We start from the raw sequence: 13,351 nt of genomic DNA, 5'->3' as shown, positions 1-13,351 counted from the left end.
TATAGACATACTCAGTCCGATTAGATTTTAGGGAAAAAATCTAAAGACGGGTTTACTGAATTTCAATATTCAATCCGTTATTCTGTCTTGGGATAAAATTAAAACAGGCACCTCGACGATGAAAAATACGGATTACGTATATTGATGAATATCGGTAGTAGAATTTTTTCGATGATAGGATCGTTGAAAATACAAGGGACATAAAGTCTGATACATTAACGCCTAGATTACGAGCATCGATACGAGGGTGAGTTTTCTCTTTACGAGACCATTTCTCTTATTGTTTTCGCAAAGAGTCGCGAGAAAAACGGAATAACCGTGTTGTTTATCTTTCTACTATCGTAAAAAAGTATTCTCAATTAACCCTCCGTGTCATGTAACACAGAAATCACAGAAAGTGTAGTTTCTGCAGACAGAAGAAGAACTTTGACAAAAAGTCAGCTCTTCGACATCGTCCTTCGAGAAAATGAAATCCAATGTATTAGCGAAACGATTTCACTTCCATCGATATAAATTCCACCGGGCGGGGGGTGTGAATTCCATGTTTACGGTTCGTATAGGTTGGCAAAAAAGCACGATAGAAAGGAAAGGATAGATTTCGGGAACCGGTCTCGTGAATCCTCAGGATATAACTTCCTATTACAGAACGGGGTTGCGCGATCAGTACGGGGGTTGTTCGGGTGGATGGGGGTTGAGGAGTGTCCTGTGTGCCAAAGAAGAGGCGTGCATTAGGAGATTGTGTTCGACAGTTGTTTACGACTAGCTCCTAACCATCTTCTTCCTCGCCTAGCCTTTTGTGTCTCGAAGCTTTCGCTTGTATCTACGCGAAAGGGCTTCCTTTATCTCCTCCTCTTCGTTCTTTCCTCGTCGCGTAGCTTCTTCCCTCGTCAGAGCCGTGCCAAACCGTAGCAAAGGCGAATATTTATGTCGTTGCGTTCATATAACTCTGGCCGACAAACTAGCAAGCTCGTCTTCCTCTTTCTCCATTTTCATCCTCTTGTAATCTCGTCGCAACACTTCGGATAACATCTTCCTGCTTACCTTTCGGACCCTGCGATACGAACACTGGGAATTCTCGAGGATGCGAAGGAATGGCCGTGTGTCTCTTTTGATGTATCCTTATTCGTCGTAACCGTCTAACTGGTCTGCAATGATTTTTCCTTTTTTTTCTATTTTCCTCCTCATTTGCTTTACGATCTTTCTCAAATGGATCTTGAAACAGTATAATATGCGAGACAGCTAACTGAACAGCCGGTATTTCAATGTACAAACGCGACCGTGCCACAAGAGTCTTGTTATCATTAATTTCTTCCTGTCTTCGAGAAATCACTATGAACGCTTGATTACAGAGATGTTACCTGCTCGACCGTCACTGATTACGATTTCTTACTTCGTTACGACCCCTTGATTCCAATGAATACATTCCATACGGTTCAATACGTCATTGTTTGATGGATATTGTGCCCTTAACAATCGCCCGGTTGATCTTCAATGCACTTCGTTATTCTCTTTCCGGAAGAGATGTGTTCCTCGTGGTGCATGTGAGTTACATTTTCAAACTCTTACAGTTAGGATTGTTATTTTGTTATACTTGTTGCGATACTTGCAGTTTGAAATTTCCGGGTGTGAACTATGTTCATCAGCAATTCTTTCTCTGCATTGTTCGTTTTATAATTTTTCTCTTTTTTTCAAATGTCTATAGCATTCGTGCATTTCCAACATTAATGTTCTTACAACGCTATTCCATTAGTGGATCACAAAGTTTTAAGAGATACGCGGATATCGTGTAATTTCTCGATGGAAATAGGTGTTCGCTCGTAACGAATGGCGACGAAACGCGTTACATCAATTACATCGAGTCACGAAGTGTTTCGCGTGACATCGAGTGACTTCAAGCTAGCTTTATTACATTTCGAACGGTCGGAACGGTTGTAAATAAAAACGGAGTATCCGCTTGTATCATTAGGCCCCGCTAAGTGGAACAGCACACGGAAACGAAAGAAAGATACTCGATTACGGTTTATCGGTCCGCGATCGTTCGGAATGTTGAATCGATCGAAATAAGTCGACTGATGGAATAAATCGAAACGGCGCGCATGAATAAGCCGCGAATGTCGGCTTAATGTAATTTATAATAAATAATAAGCACACTATGATATGACTTGATTACGAAGATCGACCAGTGATGGCTTTAAGACACTAGGAGGTACGAGCAAACTGGAATTCAATTAAATGCGCATAGATGTTGCTTGTTTATAGCACTAAAGTTAAAATTTGTATTTTCGAATCTTTCTCGTCAAATACTATCAAAATATATTTAAAAAATGGTCAAAAATGTCGTGTGGCCTAAAGTAAAATTCAATCTATACAACGCCGAAGAGTGGTTAAAAATAGAATCAATATTTCCATGATATTTTTTACTTAGAAAATTTTTCTTAACAATCTACCAAAGTTTCTTATACTCTTTCTGAATCACCCTGTACTTTATGCAAACCAAAGCGGTCTGCTTATCACTCGCGTGTCCAGATGATTCTGCAGTTCATTGCATCGATGCCGAGGCAGAGTAGCAAGAGCAATAATGTTACGGGCATCACGCATCGACTACTAACGGCACACGAACAGAAACGAAAAAAAAAAGACGACGTTACTGGTTTTGCATGACCAGTAATCAGGAAGTTTTCACGCATTTATTGCCGCATGCAACGAACGGACTCAATTAACTTGCACGCGGAATAATCATCTGACGAGTAAAGTGAACAAGAAATGAGGGATTGTGTAAAAATACTGAATAATATTGTTGTTGATCATCGTGTTGTTTTAAAAGTAAATCTTCAATTAAGAGGAAAAAGCATAAAATTAATTTGTACGTGTAGGAGAAAGAGTATTGAACAGGTATAAAAGAATATTAATTAATAAAATAAACACTATATCACGCACTCTCTCAAATCGTCTACACTTCACAACGACTGACACTGTTCTGACCTTACTGTTAATGATTCTATTCGCTCCGATCTCTGCCGACTCTCGATGCCATTTTGGAAAATGTAAACATACACATCTAATACATACTTTAGTATAATTATTGGAAAAAGAAAAATTATTATGTGTTCAAGAAAATAACCTTTTAACGTTCCAACACGTTAACATGTATGACTCACGTATCAAGTTCTGATTTTTCCCTGCATAAGATAAAGTTCACAGTAATTACTTCGTAGAAATAAATTGCGCCTGTAGCAAAACATTTACAACGAAGCGGGAATTACGATCGTGATGGTCTGCGGTGGACAGAAATGGTCATCGAATTAGTATCTGTCGCAATTATCTTAAACAGGCGCGTAATTAAAGAGGGATATTTAATTTTATATCGTTTCCCCTTTAATTGTCCACCTTAAATGGACGATCTTAATTGTCGTTACTTATCGAACGAAAACAGCGTGCCGCGTGATCGATTCAAGGCATTCTTAATATCGATACTACATTGTATCGTAAATCGAAAGCAGGTGTGCTCGTTCGATAATGAAGAGCTGTTTGGTGAGCAGACACTTTAGCAAATGCATTATAAAATTAAACTAGGCCGCCATCCGCTTCGTGACTGGAGCGAAGCGATTGATTTGCAGAACTCGAATTCAAAGCCTGCACGATAGCGTAATTCCGATTTCTCTCATAGACTTAACATGGGTATCGGTTTCTGTGACCATTCCTCAAGAACACCACCGATCTCTGATTTTATTCTATATAAACACTCGCAGTGACCCCTGTGATCGCCTTGCAAAGAATGGTCAAAATTGATAATTTAGTTTTTGAGTCAAAAAGTCACAAAAAGATCCCTATCAGTCGTTTAATAGCGGAACTTCGCTCCAATTACAGAAGGGAATGAAAAAAAGAAATTTGTTTTCCCGCGAAAAGCTCTATTTGGGTCTCTCATATTTAAAATATTTGCAGATATTAAAAAATATCAATTCATTTTAATATTTCATGGTATAGTCAAATTCCAGGAAATGATAGGCTTTATTCTGTCAATCAGTGTCGCTTGTCCCCGCGTCATTGAATGATATACAACATGATCTTTAATCCAACGCGAAGAGGAATGTTATGCATTTATCGAAAGATATTTTCGTAACCGTTAAATAACTATTTATGAACCGCATTCCATATGTTACGACTAGTCATACGTGTATATCATATTTTCAATATTTACACTTTCCTTCAAGATATTTAAGGAGTTCTTCGATGGAAGAACGGCCTTGCATAATAAAGCATAACTTAGAAAATGTCGAACGTTTACAACTCTCTAATGAAGTAGCCGAAGAACTATTAATTTTTAAATGTTAGGCGTGGCTTGGATCGTTATTAAATGTACGTAACAAGTGATTCTCGACGAACACAGCATACCCAAATAAATTGAGAACGGTCAGGAAAAATTGCGAAATAAAGTGCTGTAAAAACGATATTCGCAACATTATCGGTACTACTGTATTATTATTTTGCAATGAATAATTTTTTCCAAGTTTTTTTAAATATTATTACATCGTGTTTAAATATCATTTTTTAAATCATGTGAATAATTTGTCAGACGAAATTGCTGCTATTAAGAAGAAATATGAGGCAAAATTGATAGTTCAGAAATACATTTATATCTCCATATTGCACATTATTGTGCATGAAAATTTTTCACATCATCTTATATTTTGGCCAAAATATTCCCTTCACACGATACTGATCGTCGATGATTACTGAATAATGAACACTTGTATGAATGATACTTTAACAAAAGACAAACAGATCGGCAGCTGATTCGTGTTTTCAAAACGCATTCGTTTCCATTCTGCACATACCTATCGATGTTTTCGTATAATTTTAATCGCATGATTACACAGCACGAGTTCAGATAACAGGTTCTCTAGTGGTGAAATTGCATTGTGTTCGATTTCGAACGAACTGCAACCTAGAGTTAGGTAGTTCTTTGCAAATTAGCACGTTTTATTTCGCCATTCTCGATCTTCCGATTAAAAAGGAATAGTATTTATCGGAACACACAATGGTTTATGCGAATATCATGTTTCTTGATCCTTGATTAGAATCCTTTTTAAGATTTCAGTCTGAGAATTGCGCTTGATCCATTTTGATGCGCTTTTGATATAATGCATTTTGATGCACTTTTGGCTTGATGCAAATTGGTACAGAAATTTATGTATATATAACAATCAAAATGCTTTCCAGTTTTGTATGAAGTATCGGTACTTCTTTAATTATATTTTCTCTATAAATTCTCTATAAATTAATATTTTCATAAAACTGTCCAATAAAAATATGTAGATCTTACAAAAATAATTACCACACACATTAATTTTCCTAACAAATTATTAATAGGATAACCATCTGATACAGGTAAATTTTGTTGATTATATTAAAAAACTCCATGCATCGTTTATTCTATTACACGGTATTTCCCTGATTTAACATCGACGAAGCACGACGCGTAGGTGTTATTTTATGTAAATTTACTGATAATCAGTAATATCAACAGCAACATCGTGGTAATTAATATTTGTATGGTCATCGTCTCTAGACTACGATCAATTAGCAACATCGTTTACATAATGAGCAGAAGACTTTCGCATAGAGAATGACTTAAAATAAAATTATTTTAAACTCTTGTACGATAAGGAACGAGACAAAATTTGGAAAACAGAAAATGATCCCTATCTACTATCATAATAATACATAAAAAAAATTTTGTTTAAATTCAAAGAGTTATTAGCAATCGTCCTATCGCATGTTGGCCCAAGATCGCCCCGCGTTTCCTCAGCGTCCAAAGATGATGAAGAAAAAGATAAAAAAAGTAGGCGCGTTGAATTCGAGTCTCGTTGTTGAAGAATATTATGAATACGTTCGCGGCAGAAATAGAGGCTCGCAACAGACAAATTGAATGGCGAGCAAGCACGCAACGAATGGAGATGTTCGTACACGTAGGCGTGTACAAACGTTCGAACCGGTGAAACGGACGACGTGCAAACCAAGGGAACACGGTGTTTAGAAATACGCGAGCAAACAGCTTGTGTGCTCGTGGCAAGATGTACAGGCTCGGAGGAGCGTAATGTATTCGACGGGTTTTTCGAAAAACCGCTGAAACACAACAAGCCTCGAAGTTGCGCAGGGCAAATTCGCGCGTTTAGAGGCGGTTTCGCAATGTTTGCGTTTCGAAGGCGCGCTGGAATCGCTGCCAATTTGGAGAAGGAGCGAGGCGTAATTTAAACAGCAGAAACATTCCTCCAACCGGGACACCGGGGCAGAGAAGAAAAAAAAAAAAGAATTCTTCATATTTTATGCATTCAATGCACCGCCAACGCGAAACATATTTGTTGTCCGGGCGACAAGTGTTTTCTTTCTGTTCCCCAGCTACCTCGACAGATATCCCCGTTATTTTTGCGTCATCTCCGTCTGCTGTTCACATCCTCAGGTGTTGGATGTATAGTTCAGTGTGTAGGTGTAGTTACAGGAAATTGTAATGGTCAGACGCGATGTACAGGGCTATTCAAGGAGAATATCCTCTAGCCCTTAGATGGCGGACCATGGAGAGAAGCACAATCTTGATTCGCTGTTGTATTTTATAAAATTTCAAATTTTCTAAAATATTTTCGAAATCTACCATTTTTATTGAAATTAAATACTTGGTATTTATCTGAACCAAAGTAAAAATTAAAGCAACTAGTTGGTTCACATAAAATAATCGCTGCAGACAGAAAAAAAAAGGACTCGTTCTATTCGTCGTAAAAGGATCGACAGATTCTGGACGATCTTACAGCGAAGAAAGATGATGCCGCGTTCTCCAGGTTGGTGCAACCCCTTCTCATTAGAAACTCGTAAAACTTCTGAGCGTTGTGTGGTCGTAGAGAAATAGAAAAAGAGATACTAAAGGAGAAAGAGGCGGAAAATATAGTTGAACAGGGAACGAAACGATGGGAATGAGAGAGACGAACGTGGAAACCAGTTTCTTGGGCGTTACTTGAAGCAAGGAGGAATGATTTCTTTCCCACGTGGAAACACCATGGATAAATATACCTGTGGCTCGAGCTCCTTTTATAGGTGTGACCGATTAGTCATTGAGAATTCACGGATGCACGTGTGCTTCCTTATTTTATTCTACCGTTCTGCCGAGTGCGTGTATCTTTTAATTATTGCCCGATGATCGTCACGGTTGCTCTGCGTATTAACGGTGTTCTTGATGAAACCTATTATCTGACTAGTAAATTTTTAAATGAAGATAATAGTATCTATAATTTTATTTATACGGAAGCAAGTAACAGAGCACCTGAATTGATAGAATAAAAGAAGGAAGAAGAAATTTATTTCAGTAGTAGAATTTCTGTATCTAAATACTATACATTTATAACAGAAAAATGAATAAATTAGTATAATAACTGATAATTGAAAATTTATTTTCTAATCAGACGTACTATTGTTCAAGCATTATCAAACAAAATGTCTCTTATTATTGGATAATTATTTAACACATTGATTGGCTCAAATAATAGAATATTTAAAACCGAAATGATTAAGCTATTACATTAAATAAATATTTAATTATCTTAGATAAAAGTAATTACGTCCAAAAGAAAAGAATACAATTCTATTTCATTCAATTATGGTGTATAAAAAATGCCCAGGTCTGATATACATTTACTATTGACTCTTACTACTTATTCGCTAAAGCGTTAGAAATCATTAGAATCACATAGAGAGATTGGAAACTACCAATGTTGCAAAAATATTGACACAAAGAAATATTGAAGAATAATAATTTTCAATTTACCATTTTCACGATGCTACCAACATTATGTTAGGTTATATTCATGTACCGTTTTATAGCTTATGCAAATGGGAAGAGAAATGGTGGAATAATAGTCATCGCGATTGCCTTGATAAGATTCAAACACAGGCTCCCTTTCATTCTCGTGTGAAAATTCCACCATCAGGTGCACCTGCAGTTCGCGACTCGCTTGTAATTGCATACAAATTGTCGGACTATTTACATCGTTGCTTACTTCATTCGCTTTTTACGATCGTTTTTTTATAACGAATTGTACCGCCTAACATTTTCTCGTGCACTCTGTGGAAATGACTTATGCCTGGTTCACATTATAAACAATGTGTAAGGACAGCTTTATGTTTTTCTCAGCTCGAGAACGTCTTGTGACTAACGGACTTGATTTACATCTGTACCTTCTGACTTATTTTAACCTTTGGAGAACCAGCGTGTTCACCAGTTGAAAATAAATATTTTTGTGAAAATTTTCTAAATGGAAAAAATAATATACTTTCAAAATTTTCTACTCGATGGAGCTGGATGATCCCCCACCCTTAATCTTGATAGGGTCAACGAGGGCCGCTATACCTTTATAATTGATTTTAGCTGTATTAAATGATTTTTTTGAAAAGAAAGATTTATACCAAAATCCCTTGTTCCACGTTTTCGACAAATTTCCTCGTACAGAATCCCCAATTATTCAGTCGCGCCATATATCACGAAGCACCATGTGCACAATAATACATCCATCAAGGGAAATTTAATTTCATCGCGAAGTGCGTTGGTGAACCGTGAAACAGCAATAAAACATGCAGGCGAAGCAGTAAATAGGGTCATCTGCCTCGCGGTATCCACAGTGTCTGTCCATTCTTCTTCGACGTATTCGTCGTAACGCAAAAAGGGGAAGACGGTAGTAAAAAATAAAAAGAAGAAGAAGTATAGTGGGAGGAGAGGGACACGTGAGGTTCGTTAACCCAGACCGCGAGTACCGGCATCGTTGCAGAAATGCAATTCGCCAGCTGACGATGCGCTTAAGTGCAACGAAATGATCGTGATGCAGGAGGTAGGAAGAAAGGGGGGGGATGAAAAAGGAGCAAAGAAACAAGGAGAGGAAGTAAACGACGTAGAAATAGGTAGAGAACAGAAGGAGGAAGGTTTCGATTTTTAATTTCTAATTATCGCGTAATGACTGTGCACTCCAACCCCTCGATCCTTGTGCAGACCTTATGTCTCGATTGAGTGCACGGCCTTTAGTTATGGGTTGCGATAATTGCCAATTTCCATCGGCCTCCTCTTCTAGCTTCTAATAGTCCTCGCGTGTGCTGCTCGTGGCTAACATCGAACTCGTAAAACCACGATGAAACATCGTGTTTTTATAATGTATACAAGAATTGATAAACGATTACTAAATCTGATTTGACTCTATACGTTCTGGCTTTCAAGATGGGTATGAAAATTTTCATGTATACTGCGATTCATAAATAACCAGCAAATAGTCGATGTTCTAATCCAATATCCGAAGAAGCTTAATTTTTGTTTAGAAAAATTTGTTCGATTAGACAACCGAGTTTTTCAAAAATCACGACCACCGTTAAAATGAACATCCTGTACATGGAGTTGAATATTAAATGATAGGTTTGCAAAAATAATAAATTTATTGGTGAATGAAAGAGAAGCAGATACGAATCCAGTAGCTTTTACGTAGGCTCAAGAGTAATTAGAGATGCAATACCGCAATCGAATAATCAAATCTGCATATCTAAGTAACCGTCGTCGATAGGCGTTTATCATAAAGAATTTTTACTCGGCCGTCACTAAACTGGTAACTGTATGCAATTAACTGCATGCTTCACGTTTGATAAAGCAAATAAACCATGATCATCGAGAATGAAGCAATGAATCATACCGAAAGTGTAGAAGGTTATTTTAAGATAATCGTAGGATTTTAATTAAACGGTTCGTGGTAAAAGAAAATTGAAGCTTTAAATTACCATGTACATAAATTTTCTTGATACCGGCTATCGTCGAACCGTAGCCAAGTCGGAAAGCTTCTGATCCTCCCAACGCACGTCATACGGAATGGTTGAATCTAGCGAAGCTCGTTGGAAGGTGGCTTAATCCGACTCCCCAGAAATCACAGAGAGACCGCAACCGATATATCCACTTTGTAATCCGTGCACAAGGGTTCCGTATATATACGAATGTACGAGGAATCGCAGGTAGATAGACAGTGGATTCCTGGTACGCGCATCTCGGTGGCGCTCGTGCTGCACATGCAACACGACCGACTATCTGATTCCACGGCGGAAGTCCTGTTCTTGCTCAATAAGCTAGGCGATCCACGGAGAATAATAATTGTTCCACGGGGCCAGGGCTTATGTACAAACGGCAGGTGGAAAATGCTGCCGGCCTCTAGCTACGAACGCTCTCTCATCCGTATGTTCTTCGTTAAAATGAATTCCTCCGTGCGAGAGGGTTGCATCGCTCGGTTCACCGAGGAAAATTTAAATCGGTTTCGTTGCGATGAACGCGGAATACGTAAAACTACGCGCAACCGATCCTTATCCAGACAGGAATTATCATAATTGTAATTGACGTTGAAATGGCAAACGGCATTCGATTCTTTGTATTTTAATCAGGCACGGTAGGAAGCCACCGGTGGCTTTATAAACGTCAGTTTATACAGGAATCTAAATGGTAATTCAATTAATTGAGTGTATAGGTGACATCATGATGACTCTTTCATTTCTCTTGTTTCTTTTGAAAATTTTTTAAGTCACATCAATTAGAAGATTAGTGACGAAATACTTTAATTACGAGATATCTTAGATTCCTTTTCTAAATTTTGGAAATCTTAATAGAAATAAATATTTGGGTCGAATATATCAAAATACTGGCATTAGATAATGGTTATTTAATTTTTAATTAATTTAGACAGCAATTATTATAATTCCATCATAGAATACCATCATTTTTCAATATATTATTTTATTAAGTTAATTTAAAAATGTATATCCAACAAATATTTATTCCATCCAACAAACTATCTCTAAAATTCTGTTCAAAAATATGCATGATATTTGAAACACGAATCAATGACACGATCTTAATTACAAGCAACTGATGATACAGAGGTACGTAAGATAGAAGTATGATAACTACACATCCTAATCGCAGGTGTCTTCTACCACATAACAGCATTTTAAATTTCAAATTTCAATTTACCACTATCTAGATGGCCTCTAAAAAAAAAAGATAGGTATACATTATAATAAAACGTGCCACCTTATGCGTGGTTAATTTCTTCACAGAAGCGAACAGGTAAACGGGAAACAAGCACATAATGTCACCGAACGATGGAAAAAGTAACAATATCCGAATTTAAGGAGGCGTCGATGTTCGTTATCGATGCATTAACCCGTGAAGAACTCATCAAGATCGATTCTGGATCACGCGGGAACTTTTCTTCGAAGAGATCACCTGCTCCATGTGCACAGTCATCCTTGGCGACAGGTATTGCACCTGTAATACACCTGCGACCAATCGGCTAATTTGAAAGAAATTTATTGTTCCATCCTGTTAATCAGGTATTCATCTGTACTGTTACTAATCGCTTTCCAAGAATTCTAACACACCCTGAAACACTATCTAGAATCTTGAGCTAACATTTCGATGTAACAGTATTCTAGCTCATGAATTTGAACGAGGTGATACTTCAGATCGAGATAAATGATTTCCACTGAAGGATATTTAGCTCGAGATAAAGGAACTTAATTATTCTTGCATACCTGTGTATCAAATTATCCGACGCAAATAAAATTTCATTTGCACCGAGAGAAAAAAAGGAAATAAAGAAAGTTCAAAGGCAAATACGGTAACAGAATGAAACGAGAAAAAGGCAATGGCGGTTAACGCTAATTATCGATCATTATGCCCACGGTGGGCGGGTAATTGGGATTTATGTTCGCCACAATAATCCATGGAATAGCGAACGAGGGCGGCGAGACTTCGACTTAATGCACCGTGAGTTTCGTTTAATTGTTATTTACGCCAAACGATCACGCAATTCCCCGGAAAGGTGGCGGGATAGCAAAGCAAGGAAATAAGATAAAATAGAACGGGGTAACAGTTAAAGAAGGAGAGAAATAGAAAGGAAGCTAGAAGGGCAACGAACTGATTTACTGAACTAATTCGCGACAATTATCAGCGGTAAGAGATAGTAGCTGAAATCACGAGAGCTTGTAAATCTGCCAGACACGTGAAACAAAGTTTATCGGTGTCGCAAGGAAACGATAAGTGATACTTTTAGTTTCCTACCTGGAATTAATTACTTCGGATAAAAATCTTATATTTTTATGGAGGAGAAAATTTTCATTTTCATTTCTAAAATTTCAAATCATTCTTTTAGACATCATCATGTGTTACATGTTAATCTATCCAACTCATCAACGAATCCTTTCTCTTTTAACCTCTCGAACTCGATGAAACATCGCCCACGCGTCGCATCTTAAAAATCACACCTCAAACATCTCGAACGGCCGCTCGCAGACGTTCGACGTCTGATAATTTCCTTCTCCTTTTTCCCGGTTCGCACGTCATCAGACGGAATGCCGGAAGTTTCGATACCGGGTACTCGTCCCGCATAAAAGCCACGACAACATCGAGCAATCCGGCAGGCAATAAAATCGGCGACAAGCCGTGAATTCGTGACACGCCGTCCATAAAGGGATTTATGCTCACGTTCCAGAGGAACAGGCGACGAGCTCGTCTGCCACGACGATAACGTTTCTCTGATGCTCGCTTGTGCATCTTAGGATCACGTAAAAGCCGCATAAACGGTGTAATATAAATAGATTGCAATAAATAGATAGCGGAAGGCGATAACTCTTGGTCGATGATAATCACCGGCTTACCGCCGATCTCGATTTCTAATGATAGCGAACGATCTATGAATCAGAATCGCGTTTATCTTTGATATTTATGCGGTTGAAATTATCTGGATAAAAGTCGCTTAAGTAATTTCAGGAAACATTAGATTATTTTGAAATTAGATAAGTATCTGATACTGGTTTCCAATGCACTTTTCTCGAATCGAACTTTTCTGCATTCGACGAACACAGAAGCAACACGATTGTATAGAAAGCAATAGAAGCTATATATATCGAGGATACAATGACGTATCGTGAAATATCGGCAGACAGGGAGTGGGATCGTTTCGAAAATGAAAGAATCCCGATGGCTTTTTTCCTGCTTTTGTTCGCGGATCGATTTCGTCGAGCATCCGTGCGACGACAACTATTTTCTGAATCGCCACTAAAACGGTCTGTTTGCTTGTTCTCTGTGCGCCGGCATAAGATCCGGTATCGAGAGGGAAAAGAGAAGTGATGCTACACGCTCGACGGATCGGGAAGCCAAAGATCCCTGGCACAAAGGGCAGACAGCAAAAGAAATTGCATCGCACGCTAAATCTCTGGCGTCGATGCAACCGCCTAATCAATCTTCAATCGACACGATTGATTCTCTCCCCTTTTCCCCAACGACTAC

The 13,351-nt window shown here is 38.1% G+C and overlaps 1 protein-coding gene across 1 annotated transcript in view; it reads right to left on the bottom strand.

The window, feature by feature from the left end:
• The window catches only part of LOC114874615 (UPF0489 protein C5orf22 homolog), a 554,926-nt gene that overhangs the window by 79,187 nt on the left and 462,388 nt on the right, over positions 1 to 13,351 (bottom strand). The window lies entirely within an intron of this gene.

This window comes from Osmia bicornis, chromosome 5 (genome assembly GCF_907164935.1).
Source record: "Osmia bicornis bicornis chromosome 5, iOsmBic2.1, whole genome shotgun sequence".
In the NCBI taxonomy this organism is placed as follows: domain Eukaryota; kingdom Metazoa; phylum Arthropoda; class Insecta; order Hymenoptera; family Megachilidae; genus Osmia; species Osmia bicornis.
The sequence above is the reverse complement of the archived record's forward strand: the minus strand, read 5'-3'. Positions and strand labels throughout refer to the sequence as shown.